Here is a 13,995-nt window from a genome sequence, read left to right on the forward strand (position 1 = left end):
ACCAGTTGTGGGGCGGGATGGTTAGAAGTAGGTCGAAAGGAAGCTCAGCCACGATCCCAGAAACAGGATCGTAGTCAACGGCCAGGAAACGCATTGGGCCATCAACCCAGGAGTCAAGGTGACTGTCGGTGCAGACTCGATGGGCCGAAGGAAGGGCCTCTTCTGCACTGTAGTATTCTGTGATTCTGTGACTGCTATCGTTGTGGGGGAGACCATCCCCAGGAACCATGCCGCCACAGAGAGTTTATTTGTTTTTAGTGCAATAGGAAGGTCCATATCCAGGCACATTGCCAAACCCCCCAGAATGTGGCAAAGCACCAAACCACTGTCCAGTGAACAAACTGGAGAGGAATTCAGATGGAGGGTCTGAAACATACAGATTGAACGTGGTGAGATTGAGCAAAACAGCCCCATTGAGAGAGTCCTCACTGTACGTGGAAGTCCACTAAAGGTGGCGGTTGATGTCAGGACGATGGCCACAGCTGTGGGTGAACAAATCTTTAAATATCTTCAAGACGGTGTGTAGTCTTTGGACTTGAGTGAGGCAACAGCCAAGTTGGTGACACACACACAGGAGACCTTAAATATTGTGGGAATAGAACATAGAACGTTACAGCGCAGTACAGGCCCTTCGGCCCTTGATGTTGCGCCGACCTGTGAAACCACATGATACTGACTCCAGCGTCATATTAGCAACTAGATGCCTATGATCATTGGCTTTTTTTAAAAAATAATTTTTAATTGAAAAATTTTGAATTTATACAACAACAACGAACCATAATAAAATACCAAAAATAACAATAATATTAGCAATCGTAAACATTCGCCCCACCTCCATGAACAACACAGCATTTTAACAACAACGCAAATTAACAAAATATTAAGTTACATAATAGAAACTACAATAAGGAACACCCCCCCTTACCCCCCCCCCCCCCCCCCCCCCCCCCCGCCGGTTGCTGCTGCTATTGACCAAGATACCTATCTTTGAGCCAGAAAGTCCAGAAAAGGCTGCCATCGTTTATAGAACCCTTGTATTGATCCTCTCAGGGCAAATTTGACCCTTTCCAATTTTATAAATCCCGCCATGTCACTGATCCAGGTCTCCACACTTGGGGGCCTCGCATCCTTCCACTGTAGCAAGATCCTTCGTCGGGCTACTAGGGACGCAAAGGCCAGGACACCGACCTCTTTCGCCTCCTGCACTCCCCGGCTCTACCGCAACTCCAAAGATCGCGAGTCCCCACCCTGGTTTGACCCTGGATCCAACCACCCGCGACACCGTCCCTGCCACCCCCTTCCAGAATTCTTCCAGTGCTGGGCATGCCCAGAACATATGGTGCACCTGTCCTCACCCCCAAAGAACCTACTCATCCTAGTCCCGGTGCAGCACCTTAAATTGGATGAGACTAAGCCTCGCACATGAGGAGGAAGAATTGACTCTCTCCAAGGCATCCGCCCAAATTTCGTCCTCTATCTGCTCCCCGAGTTCCCCCTCCCATTTAGCCTTCAGCTCCTCCACTGACGACTCCTCCACCTTCTGCATTACCTTATAGATGTCAGACACCTTCCCCTCTCCGACCCACACCCCCGAAAGCACTCTGTCCATCGTCCCCCGCGAGGGCAGCAAAGGGAATCCCTCTACCTGTCGCCTAGCAAACGCCTTTACCTGCAAGTATCTGAACATGTTCCCTTGGGGAAGCCCAAATTTATCTTCAAGCTCCCCCAGGCCCACAAACCTCCCGCCAATAAACAGGTCCCTCAATTTACTGATGCCCACCCTTTGCCACCCCCTAAATCCCCCATCCTTGTTCCCCGGGATGAACCGATGATTGCCACCCAATGGAGCCTCCATCGAGCCCCCTGTTTCCCCCCTATGCCGTCTCCACTGTCCCCAGATTCTTAGGGTCGCCGCCACCACCGGGCTCGTGGTAAACCTCTTAGGGGAGAGCGGCAACGGCACCGTTACCATGGCACCCAGGCTCGTACCTCTACATGACGCCATCGCCATTCTTTTCCACGCCGCCCCTCCCCCCTCCATCACCCATTTACGCACCATTGACACATTGGCCGCCCAATAGTACCCCAGAAGGTTGGGCAGCGCCAGCCCGCCTCTATCCCTCCCTCGCTCCAGGAACACCCTCTTCACTCTCGGAGTCCCATGTGCCCACACAAAGCTCAAAATACTGCTAGTCACTCTCCTAAAGAAGGCCCTGGGGATAAAGATGGGCAGGCACTGAAAGAGGAACAAGAACCTCGGAAGCACCGTCATTTTGACGGACTGCACCCTCCCCGCCAACGACAATGGCAGCATGTCCCACCTCTTGAACTCCTCCTCCATCTGATCTACAAGTCTGGTGAAATTATGTTTGTGAAGAGTCCCCCAGTCCCTGGCCACCTGCACCCCCAGGTACCTAAAGCTCTCCCCTGCCCGCCTAAGCGGGAGCCTACTAATTCCTTCCTCCTGGTCCCCAAGGTGCACCACAAACACCTCACTCTTGCCTAAATTTAGTTTATAACCTGAAAAGGTCCCAAACTCAGCTAGCAGCTCCATCACCCCCGGCATCCCTCCCACCGGGTCCGCCACATACAGTAACAGGTCATCGGCATACAACGACACCCTATGTTCCTCCCCACCCAGCACCAAACCTCTCCACCTCTCTGAATCCCTCAACGCCATCGCCAGCGGCTCGATTGCCAATGCAAACAACAAGGGGGACAGGGGGCAACCCTGCCTGATCCCTCGGTAAAGCCGGAAGTACTCCGACCTCCTCCCATTCATGGCCACGCACGCCATCGGGGCCTCATATAGCAGCCTCACCCATCTAATAAACCCTTCACCAAATCCAAACCTCCCCAACACCTCCCATAAGTACCCCCACTCCACTCTATCGAAGGCCTTCTCCGCATCCAGCGCCACCACTATCTCAGCCTCCCCCTCAATCGCCGGCATCATGATGACATTCAACAATCTCCGCACATTCGTGTTCAGCTGCCTTCCCTTCACAAAACCTGTCTGGTCCTCGTGCACAACCCCTGGCACACAGTCCTCTATCCTGGTGGCCAGGATTTGTGCCAGCACCTTGGCATCTACGTTGAGGAGAGATATGGGCCTGTATGAACCACACTGCTGGGGGTCCTTGTCCCTCTTTAAAATGAACGAGATCAGCGCCCGCGACATCGTCGGGGGAAAAGTCCCCCCTTCCCACGCTTCATTAAGTGTCCGCACCAGCAAGGGGCCCACTAGGTCCACAAACTTTTTATAAAATTCCACCGGGAACCCATCCGGCCCCAGTGCCTTCCCTGACTGCATCTGCCCGATCCCCTTAACTAGCTCCTCCAGCTCAATCGGCGCACCCAACCCCTCCACCTGCTCCTCCTGCACCTTCGGGAAAGAAAGCCCGTCGAGGAACCTCTCCATTCCCCCCCTCTCCACCGTTGGCTCCGACCGCTACAGTTCCCCGTAAAAGTCCTTGAAGACCTCATTCACCTCTACCCCCTTCCGCGCCACATTCCCACTCTTGTCTCTCACTCCAGCAATTTCCTTAGCCGCATCCCGCTTGCGGAGCTGATGAGCCAGCATCCTACTCACCTTTTTACCATGTTCGTACACTGCCCCTTGTGCCTTCCTCCACTGTGCCTCCGCCTTTCTAGTGGTCAGCAAATCAAATTTAGCCTGCAGGCTGCACCTCTCCCCCAACAGTCCCTCCTCTGGTGCCTCTGCGTACCTCCTGTCTACCTCCAGCATCTTTCCCACCAGTCTATCCCTCTCACTCCTCTCGCTCCTCTCCCTGTGTGCCCGGATGGACATCAGCTCCCCACGAATCACTGCCTTCAGGGCTTCCCAGACCATCCCCACCTGAACCTCCCCCGTATCATTCACCTCGAGGTACCCCATAATACTTGCCCAGACCCTCCTACACGCCTCCTCCTCCGCCAACAACCCCACATCCAACCGCCACAACGGGCGCTGGTCCCGCATCTCCCCCATCTCCAACTCTATCCAATGAGGAGCGTGGTCGGAGATTGCAATGGCCGAATACTCGGCCTCCTCCACTCTCGGAATCAGTCTCCTATGATCATTGTCGAGAGACATCGGCCAGGCCTGATGGGTTGTGTGTAATTGAGCATGTGTGAGTGTGTCTGTGTGTGTGAGTGTGTCTGTGTGTGTGTGAGTGTGTCTGTGTGTGTGTGTGAGCTTGAGTGTGAGCATGTGTGTGTGTGAGCTGATGTGTGATTGTGTGCGTGACGTGAGCATGCGTGAGTGTGTCTGTGTGTGTGTGTGAGTGTGTCTGTGTGTGTGTGAGTGTGAGCATGTGTGTGAGTGAGTGAGTATGAGTGTCTGAGTGAGTGTGAGTGAGTATGAGTGTATGAGTGAGTGTCTGAGTGCTTGTGCATGTGAGTGTGTGAAAGTGAATGTGTGTGAGTGTGAGCGTGTGTGTGAGTTTATGTGTGAGTGTAAGCATGTGTGTGAGTGTGAGCGAGTATGAGTGTCTGAGTGAGTGTGAGTGTGAGCCTGTATGTGAGTGTGTATGAGTGAATGTATATGAGTGAGCAGGTGAGTGTGGGTGTGAGCGGATGGGTGTGAGCATGTGAGTGTGGATAGGTGTGAGTATTGGTGTGAGCGAATGTATGCGAGTGTGGGTGTGAGCATGCGCACACAGTGCTCGGTACAGCCCCTTGAGGAGGAGAGGGCGAGCTAAAGATCTGAGCTTAAGAAAGTGACACAGGAATCACGATTTCCAATAATGTGATAAATTTTCGCCGTAAAATCAAAGTTGCTAAAATGTGATTATTAAGCAACTAATTAAATACGTGTCACTTTTTAAGAGGTAAATTACAGGAAATCTGAGGCAGCCATTTGAACAGAGGCAATAAATCCTGTGATGGTTCACCCAGATGCACATCCCTGACATTTATAATCAGTTCAAAATGCTGGCTGTTGAAATCGGAATTCTATTCCAAACTGCAAAATTCATGATCAAATACCAATTAAACTCCAATTGACCACAGACAATATTTTTACAGAATTTGTAATAAACTTTGTCATTCATGGTTTGAGTGCCAAATCTTTTTTTTAAATTTAGAGTACCCAATTCTTCTTTCTTCCAATTAAGGGGCAATTTAACGTGGCCAATCCACCGACCCTGCACATCTTTTGGGTTGTGGGGGCGAAACCCACGCAGACGCGGGGAGAATGTGCAAACTCCACACGGACAGTGACCCAGGGCCGGGATTCGAACCCACGTCCTCAGTGCCGCAATCCCAGTGATAACCACTGCGCCACATGCCACCCCTTGAGTGTCAAGTCTAACTGACACTGTAGAGTACCAGTGATGGGTAAACAGTGCCCACCCAGAATCTTTGGATGGACTGTTAATCGGAACGCTCTCTCATCGATGTCAAAGATGCCGGCATTGTTTTGGAGATGAGCAGGAGAGTCACCCTGGTGTCCCAACCAATGATTACCTCTCAATCAGTATCACTAAAAAACAGATCATCTGGTCATTATCGTGCTGCTGTTGCGGGATCTTGCTGTGTATAAATTGGCTGCCGTATGAAATGAAAAATGAAATGAAAATCGCTTATTGTCACGAGTAGGCTTCAATGAAGTTACTGTGAAAAGCCCCTAGTCGCCACATTCCGGCGCCTGTCCGGGGAAGCTGGTACGGGAATCGAACCGTGCTGCTGGCCTGCCTTGGTCTGCTTTAAAAGCCAGCGATTTAGCCGAGTGAGCTAAACCAGCCCCTAATTACGTGTATTACGGTATTACGTGTATTACAACAGTGACAGCACTTCGAAAAAAACGTGTTGTTGGCTGTAAAGTGCTTTGGAATGTCCTGAGGTTGGGACGGCCTCACAGAAATAAAGGGCCCAACTTTTTCAACAGCAGCAGCAACGATGGTCACATTGCCCCAGCGATGGACGATTCCCATAACTTGACGCTGCTGCGCATTCCCTCTGGAGTTTTCCAAGCCAGGCTTTTCCAGAAATGCTCAGCACAGCACCGCTCGAAGATCTCTGTCGGAGCGGAATAGAGTAGGCGGGAGAGAGGACACACCCTCATCTTTGCTGCACTCAGATGCCGTAGAGCCATTTTAATGGGTCTTCGAGTGTTTGCGAATGGCTGAGTGAGCATTACACAACCCATATATAACCACATGCTCTGTCTCTTTCCACAGGCAACATTTAGAGAGTAGGACAGGGCGCAGATCAGAAGCATCACACCCACCACGTGGCTTAGAGCAGACTGGTTAGTTAGACTGAGTTACTATAGCAAGATTAGCAGGAGAGTCGAACTGTGCTAATGGTTCAATAAATCACATTGAACTTACTTCAAAGCCTGGAGTATCTTTTGGTCAAAGCTGCATCGAGTTGCAGCCTGTGTTATCCCAGAGTACATAACACAACAGTTAGCACGGTTGCTTCATAGCGTCAGGGTACCAGGTTCGATTCCTGGCTTGAGCCACTGTCTTTGCAGAGACTGCACGTTCTCCCGGTGTCTGCGTGGGTTTCCTCCGGGTGCTCCGGTTTCCTCCCACAAGTCCCGACAGACATGCTGTTAGGTGAATTGGACATTCTCAATTCTCCCTCCTGGGGCAGCAGGGTAGCATGGTGGTTAGCATAAATGCTTCACAGCTCCAGGGTCCCAGGTTCGATTCCCGGCTGGGTCACTGTCTGTGTGGAGTCTGCACGTTCTCCCCCTGTGTGCGTGGGTTTCCTCCGGGTGCTCCGGTTTCCTCCCACAGTCCAAAAGATGTGCGGGTTAGGTGGATTGGCCATGCTAAATTGCCCGTAGTGTCCTAATAAAAGTAAGGTTAAGGGGGGGTTGTTGGGTTACGGGTATAGGGTGGATACGTGGGTTTGAGTAGGGTGATCATGGCTCGGCACAACATTGAGGGCCGAAGGGCCTGTTCTGTGCTGTACTGTTCTATGTTCTATGTTCTATGTACCCGAACAGACGCCGGAATGTGGCGACTAGGGGCTTTTCACAGTAACTTCATTGCAGTGTTAATGTAAGCCCAGTTGCGACAATAATAAATATTATTATTATTACTATATCTTTTGCTCCGGAGGCCTTTGAGCGAGTGCTGTTCAGAACCGGTCCTCACAAAGCGGGAAACCAGATGGAACGGCATTTGTGGGGGTCTCCCAGGGGATCAGCGGCCCCCAGCTGCACTTTGGGCAGGGTGGTGCCCTCTGGTGCCACCTGGGTACCCTGGCAGTGCCGGCCTAGCACCCTGGCACTGTCTGCTGGCACCGGCACTGGCAGGGCCAAGCTGGCACTTCTTTGCATGTGCGTGATTGGGATGGGGGTGCCTTGGTGGGGGTTGTGGAGGGGCCCGCGACCCTCCCATAGCGTGTTTGGGCTTGGGGGGCAGTGGGGGGGGGGGGGGGGGGGTGTGGCTGGGGATTGGGACGCCCCCATGACGTCCCCACCTCTCGCTACACTGGAGGGATCCTGCCCACACTGGACAAAACGGGGCTGTGTGTGGCTTTGGCCACTCATTCGCCACTGAGGCCCCTTATACCAATGCGAGTCGCGATGTATAGCCTCCTGCTTCTCTGCGCTGCGGAGATGTGGAAATGTGCTTAAATGTTTTACGGGGCTGGTTTACCTCACTGGGCTAAATCGCTGGGTTTTAAAAGCAGACCAAGCAGGCCAGCAGCACGGTTCAATTCCCGTACCAGCCTCCCCGAACAGGTGCCGGAATGTGGTGACTAGGGGCTTTTCACAGTAACTTCATTGAAGCCTACTCGCGACAGTAAGTGATTTTCATTTCATGTGTTTTCCTGGAGACTCTGGGCGGATCCTGAGGAGTTTGCAGCCCCAACAAGGTAACTGCTCACAGCTACTTTATCTCGCTAATGAGCTTGTGTGCACCATATTGTGTGTTGGGTCTCCCTAAGGGGCAGCACGGTAGCATTGTGGATAGCACAATAGCTTCACAGCACCAGGGTCCCAGGTTCGATTCCGGCTTGGGTCACTGTCTGTGCGGAGTCTGCACGTTCTCCCCGTGTGTGCGTGGGTTTCCTCCGGGTGCTCCGGTTTCCTCCCACAGTCCAAAGATGTGCAGGTTAGGTGGATTGGCCATGATAAATTGCCCTTAGTGTCCAAAATTGCCCTTAGTGTTGGGTGGGGGTTACTGGGTTATGGGGATAGGGTGGAGGTGTTAACCTTGGGTAGGGTGCTCTTTCCAAGAGCCGGTGCAGACTCGATGGGCCGAATGGCCTCCTTCTGCACTGTAAATTCTATCTATGTAATGCTCAGGAACGGGGCTGCACGTCAAAAGTCATCCGTGTGGATTCACCCCGTTCCTGAATTTCATTTTCTCGGATGCTGCCTCAGTCACCCACTTCCTAAGAAGCAATCAGAAAGATGTAAATATTGAAGAGTGACATTTTTAAATATTTATCGCTCCGAGATTAATAGCAAACACAGATTTCAATATTTAATGAGGGTGGATATTTAAGACGAGCCGTGGACAGGGCAATGAGGTACAGCTGGCTCCCGGGGAGGAGGCTGGTCAAAATGAATTCTGGGACGCAACATCTGGGAGCCATCTTCAGAGGCAGCTGCAGATGTTAATATATACTGAGTCAAGAGACGTGAATGGATGGCTCCTGACAGGCTTAAAATGGACGGAATGAAGAGGTTATATCCAGCGCTGTGTTGTAGCTAAGGAGACAGAATTTTTTTTTTGTTTTAAATCTCCTCTTGATCGTTGGCTCAGAAGCAGGGCTATGTTTTGATAAGCGCAGTGGTCACATCGCCCCTGATTTCAGCACTTAGCTGACTGACGCCCAACCCATTCAGTGACTTCCTATTAGATAGCTTTGATATTCTTCGAAAACCCATTATTGCTGAAAGCACAGCATGGTGCATCAATCATCCGGCAATGCATTCTGCCTGAGGGACTGTGCTTGTAGCTGACCTTTCGGGGGTAGTGGTGAGCACTCAGGTGTTCGAACGACTTTCAAATATCAGTCCCTCCGACTTTTTGTTTTCCCTGGAAATTCATTATTGGCTCTGAGCAAAGCTGAAATCTCTCTTGGCGAGGACGGCCCTCCCTCCTCTGGTTAGCTAGCAGTTCCCACCTTTGCAATTCACCTTTAAAATTCGCCTGGGCAATATTTACTATCCAAAGCAGCATCGCTGGCAGCGGGTTATCCACTTTGTTGTTTTTTTTTGTGGATCTTGCTGTGCGCATAATGGCCGCCGTGTTACCTACATCACATCAACAGCTGCATTTCCGAGAAGCATTGCACTGACTGTAAAGTGTGTCGTGAAGTAATATGAATGCGAGTTCCCTCTCTGTTTCTTTCTGAAAATTATTTCCCTAGTGGCCTCGTGATTAAGGGTCATACGGAGCACCCTTGACCTGCCAGGTGGTTCCATGGCTCTGGAGGGTTGGGGTAAGGGCATAGCGAGCTGGATAGGGCAGCATTTGTTGCCCATGCCGCTTCACCCATATGATGATATGATCTGCATACTCGTCTGCCATTGGGCCAGAACGTCGGCTTACCATTGGCCCTGGTCGGTCATGTACCTCTCGACCGATTGGCCGAGAGGCTGAGTTAACCACGCCTCTATCAACGAGGTATAAATGCTCAGAAGCCTGACGATCGTCCCTTTCCACTGTAGACGATCGCCAGGCTGTGTTCTAGTTAATTAAAGCCTGACATTGGTAAATCACTCGCCTCACGTGCAATCGATCGTGCATCAACCCAGTTGACCTGCCTCGAGAGTTGATCATGACAGACAAAATAATCCTTCCCCCTCACTGACCGCCTGTCCACTCTCTCGCTGAATCACCATCTGATGAGGCCCGGCCACCTGGAGTCGTACCCCCACCTCCTCCTCCACCACAACACCTCGGAGGGGAGCTCCAAGAAGACTCCCATCGACGGGTCACAGCCATCGCGCACACCTTCCACCAGTGCAGAGACGCACACCTCGGTGGGCAACATTACTGAACAGGTTTCTGGGGCACAATCTGGTGAGCACCACATAATTATTGATGCACATCAGGTGAGGCAGGAATATCCACGTAAGTCAGCAGTCGGGGGTCTGCTGGATCCCAGGATCCCAGGATTCAGCTGAACACCAGTCAGCTGCCGAGCCTGCGGGTAAGGTTCCCCAGAGTGGGTGCAGTGATAGGACTGATGCACCATCGATTGCACGTGAGGCGAGTGATTTACCAATGTCAGGCTTTAATTAACTAGAACACAGCCTGGCGATCGTCTACAGTGGAAAGGGACGATCGTCAGGCTTCTGAGCATTTATACCTCGTTGATAGAGGCGTGGTTAACTCAGCCTCTCGGCCAATCGGTCGAGAGGCACATGACCGACCAGGGCCAATGGTAAGCCGATGTTCTGGCCCAATGGCAGACGAGTATGCAGATCATATCATCACAAGGACACAGCCATGACATTCAGGAAGGGGTGTCAGCAACAAGCCATTGACTGGAAGGCCGGTTGGAGGAGTCCCAAAGGCACCAGGTGCAGGAGTTGGTGCCGGCAATGCGTGGCACTGAGGCCAACGCCGGTAGGGTGGCGACCGCAGTGAGAGCCCGGAGCACGACGTCGGCATCTTGAGTGGTGGCGTCCAAGGCGTGATTCAGTCTGTGGCGGCCATGGCTGAGGGAATCAACATCATGTCCCAGTCGCTGAGGGAACGTGTCCCAGATGCAGGGACATTGCTGAGGCACTGCAGAGCATGGTCCAGTCACTGAGGACCATCGCTGAGGGTGTCGACACCATGTTGTGGGCAATGCGAAGCCTCCAGGACGGGCAGAGCCAGGTGACTCAAACGCCTCTGGAGTGCATCCCAGATGCCCCTCCGTCCCGTGGAGTCCCCCAGGGCCATCAGAGTAAAATGCTCACTATTAAAACATGTCGCACCTCATACATGTGAAGATCAAATGCCCCCAATTCAGAGGATGGGTGTGACGCACTTTCAGCAGAAAGACAGGAGTCAGACTTCAGCAGAAACTGAGGAACACCAGACCCTTCCTCTCAGCGAGCGACCATCACTCTCCTGCCTTGTCTATTGACCCTCTGACAGAGCTTACACAGGCCCATCACCCTGGGGAGATGTTACACAGATGGTGTATGGCAATATGAGGGAGTGGGGTTGGTGGGGGGGGGGGGGGTGGGGACAAGGGCAAGCGGAATGGGAGGGTGGGGGGATTGTGGGGAAGGAACGTGGGGGGAGGGAATGAAATGGGGGTGGTGGGGATTGAACTGATGGACACAGCGTATTCTAGGAGAATCTGGAGATGGTGAGGGCCCCCTTGGTTTCCCTGGCATATCGGACCCTTGCCACCGCCTGTCCTCAAACCTCCGGCTCCTCCTCGGGCCTGTCCTCCAGGCCCTCCTGGATCACCTCATCCTCCTCCTTAGATGAGGCCACATGTCCCTGCATCTGCTCCATCTCCTCCTCCTCCAGCCCATCGCTCCGCTGCTGTGCCAGATTGTGGTGGGCACAGCAGACCACCCAAAGTGGGAGACCCTCTAGGGGGGGTGTACTGCAAGGCACTGCCAGAGTGGTCAAGGCATTGGAACCGCATCTTGAGCAGCTCGATGCACTGCTCAAATCACAGAGTTGGCCTCATTATAACGGGTCACCACCTCGGTCTCCGGCCTCTGCATCGGCATCATCAGCCATGACCTCAGCGGGTATCCATTGTCCCCCACCAGCCTGTCATCCTGGGGTGGTCCTCGAAGACACCGGGGATCTCCGAGTGCCCCAGGATGTAGCTGCCGTGTACACCTCCAGGGAAGTGGGCGTGATTTGGAGGCGGTGGTCGCTCACGATCTGAACATTCAGGAGTGGAGCCCCTTCCTGTTAATACAGGGAACTCCCTGATGCCCCGGTGTGCACAGGGTGACATGCGTGCCATTGATTGCCCCCTGGACCTGGGGCTTCCTGGTGATGGCAGCAAATCCGACAGCCTGGGCATCTTGGTGGGCCTGGTCCAGGTGCCCGGGCATGCCGAGCATCCGTCACCTCCCAGGTTCATCTGTGGGCAGGTGACGGTGACATGCCACACAGGCCTCTGCCCGAGCCCTGGCATGATCCGGTGGTACAAAGGTTTAGGGCTGCAGTGACCTTCATGGCCACCAGGAGCTGGAGTCCTCTTCCTCCATGGGGCGCTAAGACACAGTGTTCTGCGGCACATGGTGTCCGTCAGCTCATTGAAAGATCAACCGCCAGGATAACCAACCGTTGCTTCCCCTTCTGGGTTCCTCCTCAGCCTGAGGGGCGGCCGGATCTTCAGGGCCTGCAACGGCTCCCTGTACATAGGGTGTTGCTTCCGGCCAACTTTGTCTCTGCTGCCTTCTCCAGCATCTGACCACCTCGGCTGCCACAAGCAACATGAGAGCAGCATCCACGGGATCAACTCCAGCAAACATTGCTATTTCTGGAAGGGATTGGAGTAGGAGAGATTGACAATCAGTTGTGGCTTCCTTTCCCGGGACCCTCAAATCCCCCAAACCTCCCCCATCCTTACCATGACTCTTCCGCCTTCTCAGAGCGCCATCCAGCGAGCCAGTTGTGCTGGCGAACCGTACTCTGCACACTCACCCCTGGCCACATCAGGAGCTCCTGGGCCCCAGACCCCAGTCCTCTGCCGGGAACATTAGGGAGACTGTACTCAGCTGCCCTCCGCTGATCCACACACTCACCCTTTAGTCCCGAGAAGATCCACAGTGCTGAAGCTGTTTGATTGTTGGCAGCTGCCTCAATGGTGCTGGCACTTCTCGAGTTCAGGCAAACTGTTCAGGCATCAAAGTTTGCTGGATATGCTGTCCACAAATCATCCTCTGAGACACGGCACACGTGCCCTTGAGGAGGCACTTGGGAATTGAGGAGCGTGAAGTGCTTTCATAACTAACAAGGCTAATTCCTCATTTGAAATAGCCTTCAGCTGTGAAGCTAGAGGCTGCTCACTGTCAAAGGGAGTGAAATTGAATTTCAGGATCGAAGCCGCAGCAGGGCTCTGTCCTGGGTGAGTTTGGTGGGACAGACAGGCTGATGCTGTATTTGCCGCTGTTGTGGGATCCACAAGATTTAAAGATGGCTGGAGGGCTTCACAGATACAAAGCCCCTTACCGACTTGCCCCCTCCCTCAGCCCTGGGGAGACCCCTGACTTGGAATAATCCAGCCTCCCCCCCGACCAAGACCAACCTCCCTGAGGGGTCGTCCCCCCCCCCCCCCCCACCCACCCCCACTCACCCCCACCACCCCCCACCACCACCCAGTACCGGTGCCCTTGAGCTGCATGTTGGAAAATGGAAATGGCTACTCACCTGCTCAGTTCCCCTCGGTGGCCATTGCGCCAGCTTCACGTTTTGAAAAGGAGCGTTAAATGACGTCCGTGTGATTTCCCGCTGGGGAGTCGGGTAATCCCCGTGAGGCCGCTGCATCTGACTTCAATCTCGCTAGTGAGATGGAAATTAATGCAAATGAAGATTAATGATCTTCTCGCCATTTTTTGGGGCGAGATCTGAAACTCGCCATCGGGAGCGGCCGGGTGAATCGCAAAATGGTTCCCGCCCGGCGCCAATCTCGATTTTTCCCTCTCCCACTATTCGCCCGGCTCATCCCGATCCACGCCGGGCGCAATGCGGTCGCTGAATCGCGCCCTCCATCTCTTAACTTGAGTCATTTCTGATGAGAGATCATCGGCCTGAAATGGTCAATCCTTTCCTCTCCCTCTCTCCGCCAAAGCTGCCTGACGTGTTGAGCATGTCCAGAATCTCCAGCAGCCGCGGTATTTTGCTGCCGAATTTCGCAGGTTTCTCTGCAGCGCTGTCACAATTGGCATTCCACTCCCCAGCGCGGAAACTGGGTTGAGAAAGAGGGAAGGATGCTCCAGGAGAGCTGTGAGGGAATTGTCGATCAGATAACAGTTTTCTCTTGCAGGTGGAAAGACACGAGAAGTGTTCAAGTTGCCCCTGAGGTTCACACTTCCCCAGAGCAGAA

Source organism: Scyliorhinus canicula, chromosome 12, assembly GCF_902713615.1.
Source record: "Scyliorhinus canicula chromosome 12, sScyCan1.1, whole genome shotgun sequence".
Lineage (NCBI taxonomy): Eukaryota > Metazoa > Chordata > Chondrichthyes > Carcharhiniformes > Scyliorhinidae > Scyliorhinus > Scyliorhinus canicula.